This window comes from Amblyomma mixtum, chromosome 10 (assembly GCF_055824585.1).
Source record: "Amblyomma mixtum isolate Tamu chromosome 10, ASM5582458v1, whole genome shotgun sequence".
Taxonomy (NCBI): domain Eukaryota; kingdom Metazoa; phylum Arthropoda; class Arachnida; order Ixodida; family Ixodidae; genus Amblyomma; species Amblyomma mixtum.
The window spans coordinates 132012149-132020368 of NC_143021.1; the positions used below are offsets into that span (position 1 = coordinate 132012149).

General features: G+C 46.6%; 1 pseudogene; it reads left to right on the forward strand.

Moving 5' to 3' along the window:
- Nucleotides 1-4536: 4536 nt before the first annotated feature.
- LOC149326976 (uncharacterized) lies at nucleotides 4537-5194 on the forward strand (annotated as a pseudogene).
- The last annotated feature ends 3026 nt before the right edge of the window (nucleotides 5195-8220 follow it).

Sequence of the window (8220 nt, forward strand, 5' to 3'; positions counted from 1 at the left end):
CCCATCATCAATCATTCCAGCTAAACCACGCCGTAGGCAGCTGCACTTAGCGGACTGGCCACTATTTCGATAAGAGACCTCTCTGGAGAAAATATTTTCGGATGATCTTAGCATTGACGAACTAAATGAAATTTTTACCGCATGTATCATTGCCGGTTCTCGTCTAGCTATTCCGCAGTCGTCAGGAGTAATGCGGCAAAACCACAAGGTTCGGTATAACCAAGATTGCAGAGAAGCAAAAAAGAAATCGAACAAAGCCTGGGAAATTTTTCGCGGGTATCCAAGGGCCGTGAGCCTTAAAAGCTTAAAAAAGGCGCGCACAAAGCCACAACATATCTGTCGCAATGCTGAATAAACTTCATGGAAAAGCTATGTGTCGTCCATAAATAGTTCAGTTACATCCAAAGAAATGTCGGAACAAGTTCGCAAAATGAATGACAGCTTTTCTCCTTTCACAATTCCTTTCTTAACAGCTCATGATACACAAACAAGCATTAGCGAACAGGCCGACGAACTAGGCGAACACTTCACCACAGTTGCTAGTTCCTCACACTAAACAGAATCATTTTTAAAGTAGAATAACACAACTGAAAAACAACGAGTGCCGACAATTGGCAGTGGAAATGAAAATTACAATAAATTAATTACACTACAACAAATTCGTACAGTGCTGTCGGCCGGCCAACAGCGAGCACCAGGCCCAGATGAAATCAATCAATCAAGTTTATTTTCACGTCAAGGATGTCAGGAGCGGAGACAAAAAGCCTATATAGGCTTGACGGAGGTCCCCGCCCCCTACAGCAGCTACATTGTGCACAAAAACCCACAATCGCACAATGCTACAGTACATGTTATGCCTGAGACATATTTAAATGAAGAGCACATTGCATTGGAAATAAACATGTTCAGGGCATCAATAAACATAACCATCAAACATTCATGTCCAGACGGAAGACATAACAGCAGGCTGAGTTAGTACAGCAAAGAATGAAACGATATGTTGTTACTCTTCACTAATTAGTTTTTCACAATTGTTTAAAATGGACGGCATATTATAGGACAGCATTCGTCTCCCGTAGTTCGCGTTCGTGGTAAATACCAGTTGTCTCCAATGAGCGTATTGTAGGGGCGTTCTCTACATATTAGTCTAGACAAATCAGCAAGAAATGCAGTTCCTTGATTAATATTTGATGTGTACTTTTTACCCAGCAGGACAGAGTACAATTACACAATAGGTACAATGTGTAATGCCTCAAAGACAGGTTTGGTGTGTGCATCATTTGGAATGTTGTTAATTGCACGAACTGCTTTTGTCTGTAGTGCATGGAGTTTTGTAGTATTGGAGACAATGGTTCTACCCCAGACTAAAAACCAATAATTTATAACACTGCTAAAAAAGAGTCGTATAAAAGTTTTTTATGCATTGTGGAAAGTAGTACCGAAACTTGGACAGGATACCTACTACTCTTGAAATTTGGCAGCTTTATTATCAACATGAAGATCCCAAGGGAATTTCTCGTGAAATGTGACACCAAGGCTTTTAACGGAAAAGGAGACGTGTATTTTTGATGAACCGATTGGTAACGTTAACTCAGAAACAGACTTATTGCGGGGTCTAAAAAGCACAGCTTTTGTTTTGCTTATATTGATATTCAGAGATTTGGAAAGTGACCAGCGGTGTAGCGAAATTTAAATAAATAAATAAGCTTTAAATAAGCTACAAAACGTTGTTAAGTATATTCTTTTTTTTATGATGTATAAAATGTGTTGTATGTATAACTGTGTCTGTGTAAAAAAGTTTGTGTCTCTAGCGTTTGACCATCTTCCGATGTTTGTTGCTGTATGCCATGTAAAGGGGGGTCCGGGGGTCCCTCAAGTGATCTACGATCACTTTTTACCCGGACCTACCCACATCTATGATGTAAAATAAACAAACTTCAAACTTCAAACCTCGTAGCATCTATTTCCAGTCTCCATACACATGGTGCTCTGAAAAATAGGCTGGTGTCATCAGCGTAGATAACAAAAGTTGTGTTAGGGTCAGTGTTTACAATAATGTAGAGATTAAAAAGTAGCGGTCCGAGTATGCTACCCTGGGGTACGCCGGCAGCAGTACGCTTGGGGCCAGATAGTGTGTTATCAATTACAACCTGCTGAAAACGGGCTTCTAAATATGATTTCATTATACTATAAAAACAACCTCGAAAGCCATATCTGTCTAGTTTTAGTAATAAGGTTTCGTGATTAGCGCGATCGAACGCCTTAGAAAAATTTATAAAAATGCCTAGAGTTAGTTCCTTGTGTTCAAAAGAATGTAAAATCAGCTCCTTTTGTGTAAGAAGAGCGGTCTCAGTGGAGTGTAATTTCCTAAAACCATGCTGACTGGGTGTGACCAGTTTATGCTTCTCGCAAGAACCTAGAATCCTGGTGTGTAATAGCTTTTCTAAACATTTGGAAAATAACGGGAGTGTAGATATCGGACGGTAATTTGATAAATTGTTAGCATCCCCTCCTTTATGAATTACTATGACCCTCGGAAAGGTGCCCTGGGTGAAACAGCAGTTAAAGACATGGTCGAAGATAGGACAGTGGACATCAATTACATGTTTGAACGGTTGGATCTGGAACCCATCCACATACATCGATTTGCTATATTTTAGATTAATAAAGCATCGCTTAATCTCGCTTTTCTCTGTTGGAGCCAGGAAAGCGGTAAACGAGTTTGACTGACCAAGATATCTCATGCAAGTAGGGTCATGTATGGTATGCGAAACAGACACAAATAAATTGTTAAAAGAGTCAGCCAGCCTTTTCCCTGATAACGTCTCATCATCTATCATGACTTCCAATTCATTGATGCTTTTGGATGAATTAATAATGGTATTAAGTTGTTTCCATACGTTATCAGTTCGCTTGAGAACATCATTGTTGAATAAGACTATGGAAGTACTCTTTCTTTGCCTAACGAAGAAGTGATGTCACCTTGTTTCTGTACGCCTTAAATATAAGAAAGTCATCAGTGCTTCTATTCTTAATCCATTCTGAAATGCTTGCTCACCTCTCTGAAAACGCTGTAGAAGATCTGAAATTCTTCAATAAAATATGGCAGTCTGGAAAAATGCCAGAGGCGTGCCATGTCCGCGGTTGTGCCATTCCTCAGATCTGAAAATCGCCAACTTTGGCTGGTAGTTACAAGTCAATAGCACTCACGAGTTGTCTTGCTAAAAGTTTGAAAGCATGCTAAATATTACGTTAATGTGCATCCTCGAATCGCGCAAACTTGTCGATATCCACCAATGTGATTTAAAAAGCATGTTCTACAAATCACCATCTCGTCTGTCTTGAAAACGCAGTCCGTGAAGCATTCATAGACAAATAGCACTGTCTGGCAGTGTTTTTTTACTTGGAAAAGGCTTATGATACCACCTGGAAGTTTGCGGTTCTTCATGCCTTCGCGGATCTAGGTATCCGTGGCAGGATGCTGAACTGCTTAAAAGACCTTTTTCTGACCGCTCATTTCGTGTGCGTCTAGGTTTCACGCTTCCTAAAAAATTTATCCAAGAAAATGGCGCACGGCAGTGACATATGGCGTACGGTGTAATCTAAGTACCAGAATCTTTATTTTAAAAATGAACTCAATATCGCAAATAATTCCAAATTCCATTATGTATTCCGTATATGTTGACGACCTTCAAATTTCATGCAAATCTTCCAGCTTATCAACATGCGAAAGACAGATACAGCTTCACTGAACAAACTAGCGATTTGGGCAGACCAAAATGGATTTACGTTTTCATTATAAAAAACAGTTGCCGTCCGTTTCTCATTGAAAAGAGGCGTGCATATTGAGCCTACCCTGCACTTGAATAAAATTGTTCTGCAAGTAAAACAAGAGCATCAATTCCTAGGCATAACTTTTGACAAAAAGCTCACATTCTTACCCCACATAAACACCCTCAAAAAGAAAGCTTCCGTATATCTTAATGAACTTCAGGTAGACCCACGGAAAAACTGGGGGTCCGACAGGGGGGTAGAGATAGGATAGATCTACCGCTCTGTAGTACGGTCCATTTTGGACTATGGATGCAATGTGTATGGGTCTGCAAGAGCATCATACCTCAAAAAACTGGATCCTCTATGAAACCTGGCTCTCAGTCTATCAACTGGTGCATACAGAACATCCCCCATAAACAGTCTATATGTAGAAGCAAATGAACCATCTGTTGCGAACAAAAGAGCAATGCTTACCTGTGCATATGTACTGAAAATAAGATCCTTACCAAAACACCTTTGTTCCCCCATGGTTACTGCTACATCGGAATGACGTCACGCCAGCTTACGGCAACACTTATCGCCGCTGTCCTCCTCCTCACACTCCTTCTCTAACCGTTTCGCGCAACGCCTATATTAACACGCATCAAAGCAATAAACGTTGTCTTGACCCAGCCACCGCTGTGCATGGTGCGGACTCTTCAGTGGCGATGCGGATGGTATGACAACGGGCCGCCCTCTTAGTACGCTCAAGCCTTCGCCACCATGGGAGGGTGTGCCAGCCCGCCGCAGTTTGACGAGACGAGCGACAAGTGGCCAGCTTACCAACTTCCATTGGAGGCCTTCTTTGAAGGCAGTTCCGTCACGGACGACAAGAAGAAACGGCCCCTGTTGGTTCCAGCGCTGACGACCCACGCCGTGGATTTACTTAGTGGCCGATGTGCGCCAGACACGATGAAAGGACTTTCTTACGCCCAAGCTGTAGCTTTGTTGCAGAAGCACTTGTCGCCGCAACTAAACGAAATAGCAGTCTTACAAGTTCTTTTCACGCGACCAGCTTCCAGACGAACCTGTGAAAGATTTCATAGTTGCAATCCGTTAAATAGCCGACATATGCAATTTTGGCGCAACGTTGGATCGAATGCTGCGAGATCGCATCGTTTTTAGGCTGCAAAGCGCAGCAGTGCGTCGACAGTTGCTTGCGAAGCCGCAGCTGACGAGGAGTGAAGCAGCAGAAATCGTGCTATCAGCCGAAATGGCAGAAGCGAGCGCGCAGCAGATAAGGAGCCACGCCGATGAAGGAAGCGTACGTGCGATGGGAGGACATTCGTATCGCCAAAGAAACCGGCAACGGATTATTTAGTGCAACCGCTGCGGAGCGAAAGGGTGTTGTTGCCGTTCCGTTCCGATGATGCTCGGATGACGCCGCCGGGGATACTGCGCTGGCAAAAGTTTATGCGACGGAAGCCCTCCTTCGCCGCCGCCTTGTCTTGGAGGTCTTGCCGGAAAGCGCGCACCTTCTGCGACATAACTTTGACAGTGGCCTCCCCAACCCACCGCAAACACTTGCTCACAGTCTGTTGGAATACGTCGACGTTTACTTCATTTCCTACGGTTTCTTGAAACCGACCAGCTGCGAAGGCGCGCACAGTACTTGCCGCTCCAATGACCGCGCACTCACCCGCACGCCTCCAAGCTCAATGGCGAGTTCGTCGCACAGCCATTGTGTAGTCTCCTTCCTATGTCAAAACGTTGAAATAACTCGTCCCGCACGTCAAGACCGTCTTCATGCACCCTACTACCACCGGCGATGTAAACAACCGCCATTTTTTCTCAAGCGGTATGAGGCCACTCGTTCCAGTCGCAAAAAATCATCTCAATCGGCTCGCATAACTAGGTAAGCAACGTCAACAATTCTGCACGTTTATGATGTCGGCCGGTGCCGCAAAAAATCAATATGGGTGCTGGTCACGGCCGACCAATAGGAACGGGGCAAATGAGACACTTTTTGACACACTTTCTGATTGAGACGATTTTGAGCGACTCCTAATCGCGCCCCAGGGCTGTTGCGTCAGGTAAATAGCCCATCCTCTCGGGAGGGGAGCACATCTGTGGGCACGGACGGTATATTTGCGTTGGAAGCAGCGGACATTCATGTCAGCCACTTCGGCATCACGCAACACATTGTACGCAGATTGAATTGTAGGGGTGTGACCAAGCTTCGTGACTGCCGTTGAAACTGACTTGCTTCCAGGGACGGCTTCCCGTTCGGGGACGACTCAAGCGCAAGGTTTCGTGCGGAAACCGGTCGATGGACGGATCCCTGACAGTCCTCGGTTGTTCCGGCCCCAACCTGTGCGGACGCGACTTGATCCAGGCTTTCAACATGCTGGAGGCTCCTGTAATGAACGTTGCGATCCGAATGGGATCGGAGCAGTGCTTTCTCGCGATGTCGGGGACAGGGTGCGTCGGCCCATAGACTTTCGTTCTCGGGTATTGACGGAAGCCGAGCGTAATTATTCACAGCTGGAGCGCGAAGCTAACGAAGCTAGTTTTTGGGGTCTCCAAATTCTGATAATACCTACTGGGTAAGCCATTCACACGGTTAACTGACCATATGCCGTTTGTGGGCCGCCGCCCGAATCCAGTGACGGGCCCTGCTGTTGAGTGCATACGACTACGTCATCAAACACCAGCGGGGAAAGGACAAAGTTCCAGCAGATGCCCTCAGCCGACTCCCGAAGTCCGCAACATCTCAGCCAGAGACCCTACATGAAAGCAGGGATGGCCAGTTGCTCACGGAAAATCTCAGTGACGGTGTTATGTCAGCGAAGCAACTGGCCGCTCTCACCTCGCAGGATGACAACTTAGCAAAGGTGCAAAAATGGGTGTGGGAAGGATGGCCAAGAAACATGGGGCCCAAGGACCTGCATTTGCGACCATACTTAAACTGGAAGGCTGAGATAACGGGCAGCCATGGGCTTCTATCTGGGGCCATCACGTAATCGTGCCTAACGGCGCAAAAGCGGGGATGTTACACCTGCTGCATGATTCCCATCAAGTTATTTGCTCAATGAAGCGGCTAGGCCTCTCCCTGCTGTGGTATGGGGTGCCCCGTCAGAGACGGTCTTGTGATGAGTTGAGATGCAGGGGTAAGGCGAATACTTGAAATTTATGTACAGCTATTTACATTGCATATACAAGTTTAGGCACTAGAGACATTAAACGGCAAAACGATACAATACAACAAAAGGGGTGGAACTGGCTAACACTAGGGGAGGCCCGTACTCGGCGTAGCCGAAGATGTATAGCACCTGACCTTAGCGCAGAACCTCATTTCCAGCTCCGGGGCCCGGTTTTGAAGCCCTAAAGGCCCGGCCTACATTTGGTAGCTTCCAATCATGTTGCACTCTTAACATGATTGGCTCTTCAAGGGCATGGCCAGCCCTCCGGCTTCTATAAGGTAGACCACCCTCTCTACCACAAACTAAAATAAAAACAAACACAAATATACATTCGTGCCAGCACGTGCGCGAATCGGTTCCGCGGGGCGGGGGGACACCCGTACTTCCCGGCGCGTTCGCGAGCGGCCGCGTTCCAAGAAAGGAGACGCTTCGCGTTGAGCACCCCCAGCCGCGTTCCGATGACCCCGCGTACATTACCGATCCCTTACACGCCCTTCCCAAGATTCTACAAAGGGCTCAAATGCCACTTTTAGAATTATAACAAAGGGATCGGTACGGGTCACAAAACCACCCTGTGGGTGACATACCGCAGCTACACTAGCACTGGCACCAACAAAACCAAAAGCAAAATAATGCACACGGGCACCAACTCAACATTACGCAAAACTCGTACGGGCACCAAGCAAACATAAGCAAGTTGCACACTAAAATAGACACAGTGGCATGCCTGCCGTGCGCCGTAACACGGCGTCCAAGTTGGTGGGTTGCACCCAATTCACCACCTCCAAGTACACACTCGTCCTCGCGAATGGGCACACATGCACACAGACACTTGCAACCGGAGCGTTCATTGGCACTCATATTGGGTCCGTAAGCAGCCACGTGAGCCTCCTTAGTCGCACCGCGCGTCCCCGTTTACGTTCGAGCCACTACGTGTTAATCAACCCGATTCACGCCTGACGGTCACTCACTCATTAGGCTGGTGCCACAACGGGGCGATAACTAAAAAGTTGCTGCCCTCCAGGATCGAAAACGTTGTGGTACTGGATGGGTCCAAATCCATGATCACGCGACGCCCTTGAGGGCACGCTCTCTTCGGCGCGCCAATACGAGACGCGTGCTGCGTAAGGAGCATAGCCCCTGTCCAGTCTAATCATATCAGTGCGGCCGCTTTTGCCACACGGGATTTGGCGTACTGTAGCACGGAGCGTACTGTTCCTCGCAACGACTGAGGCTTGATCTCTGCACCAGGGGTGCCCCGTCA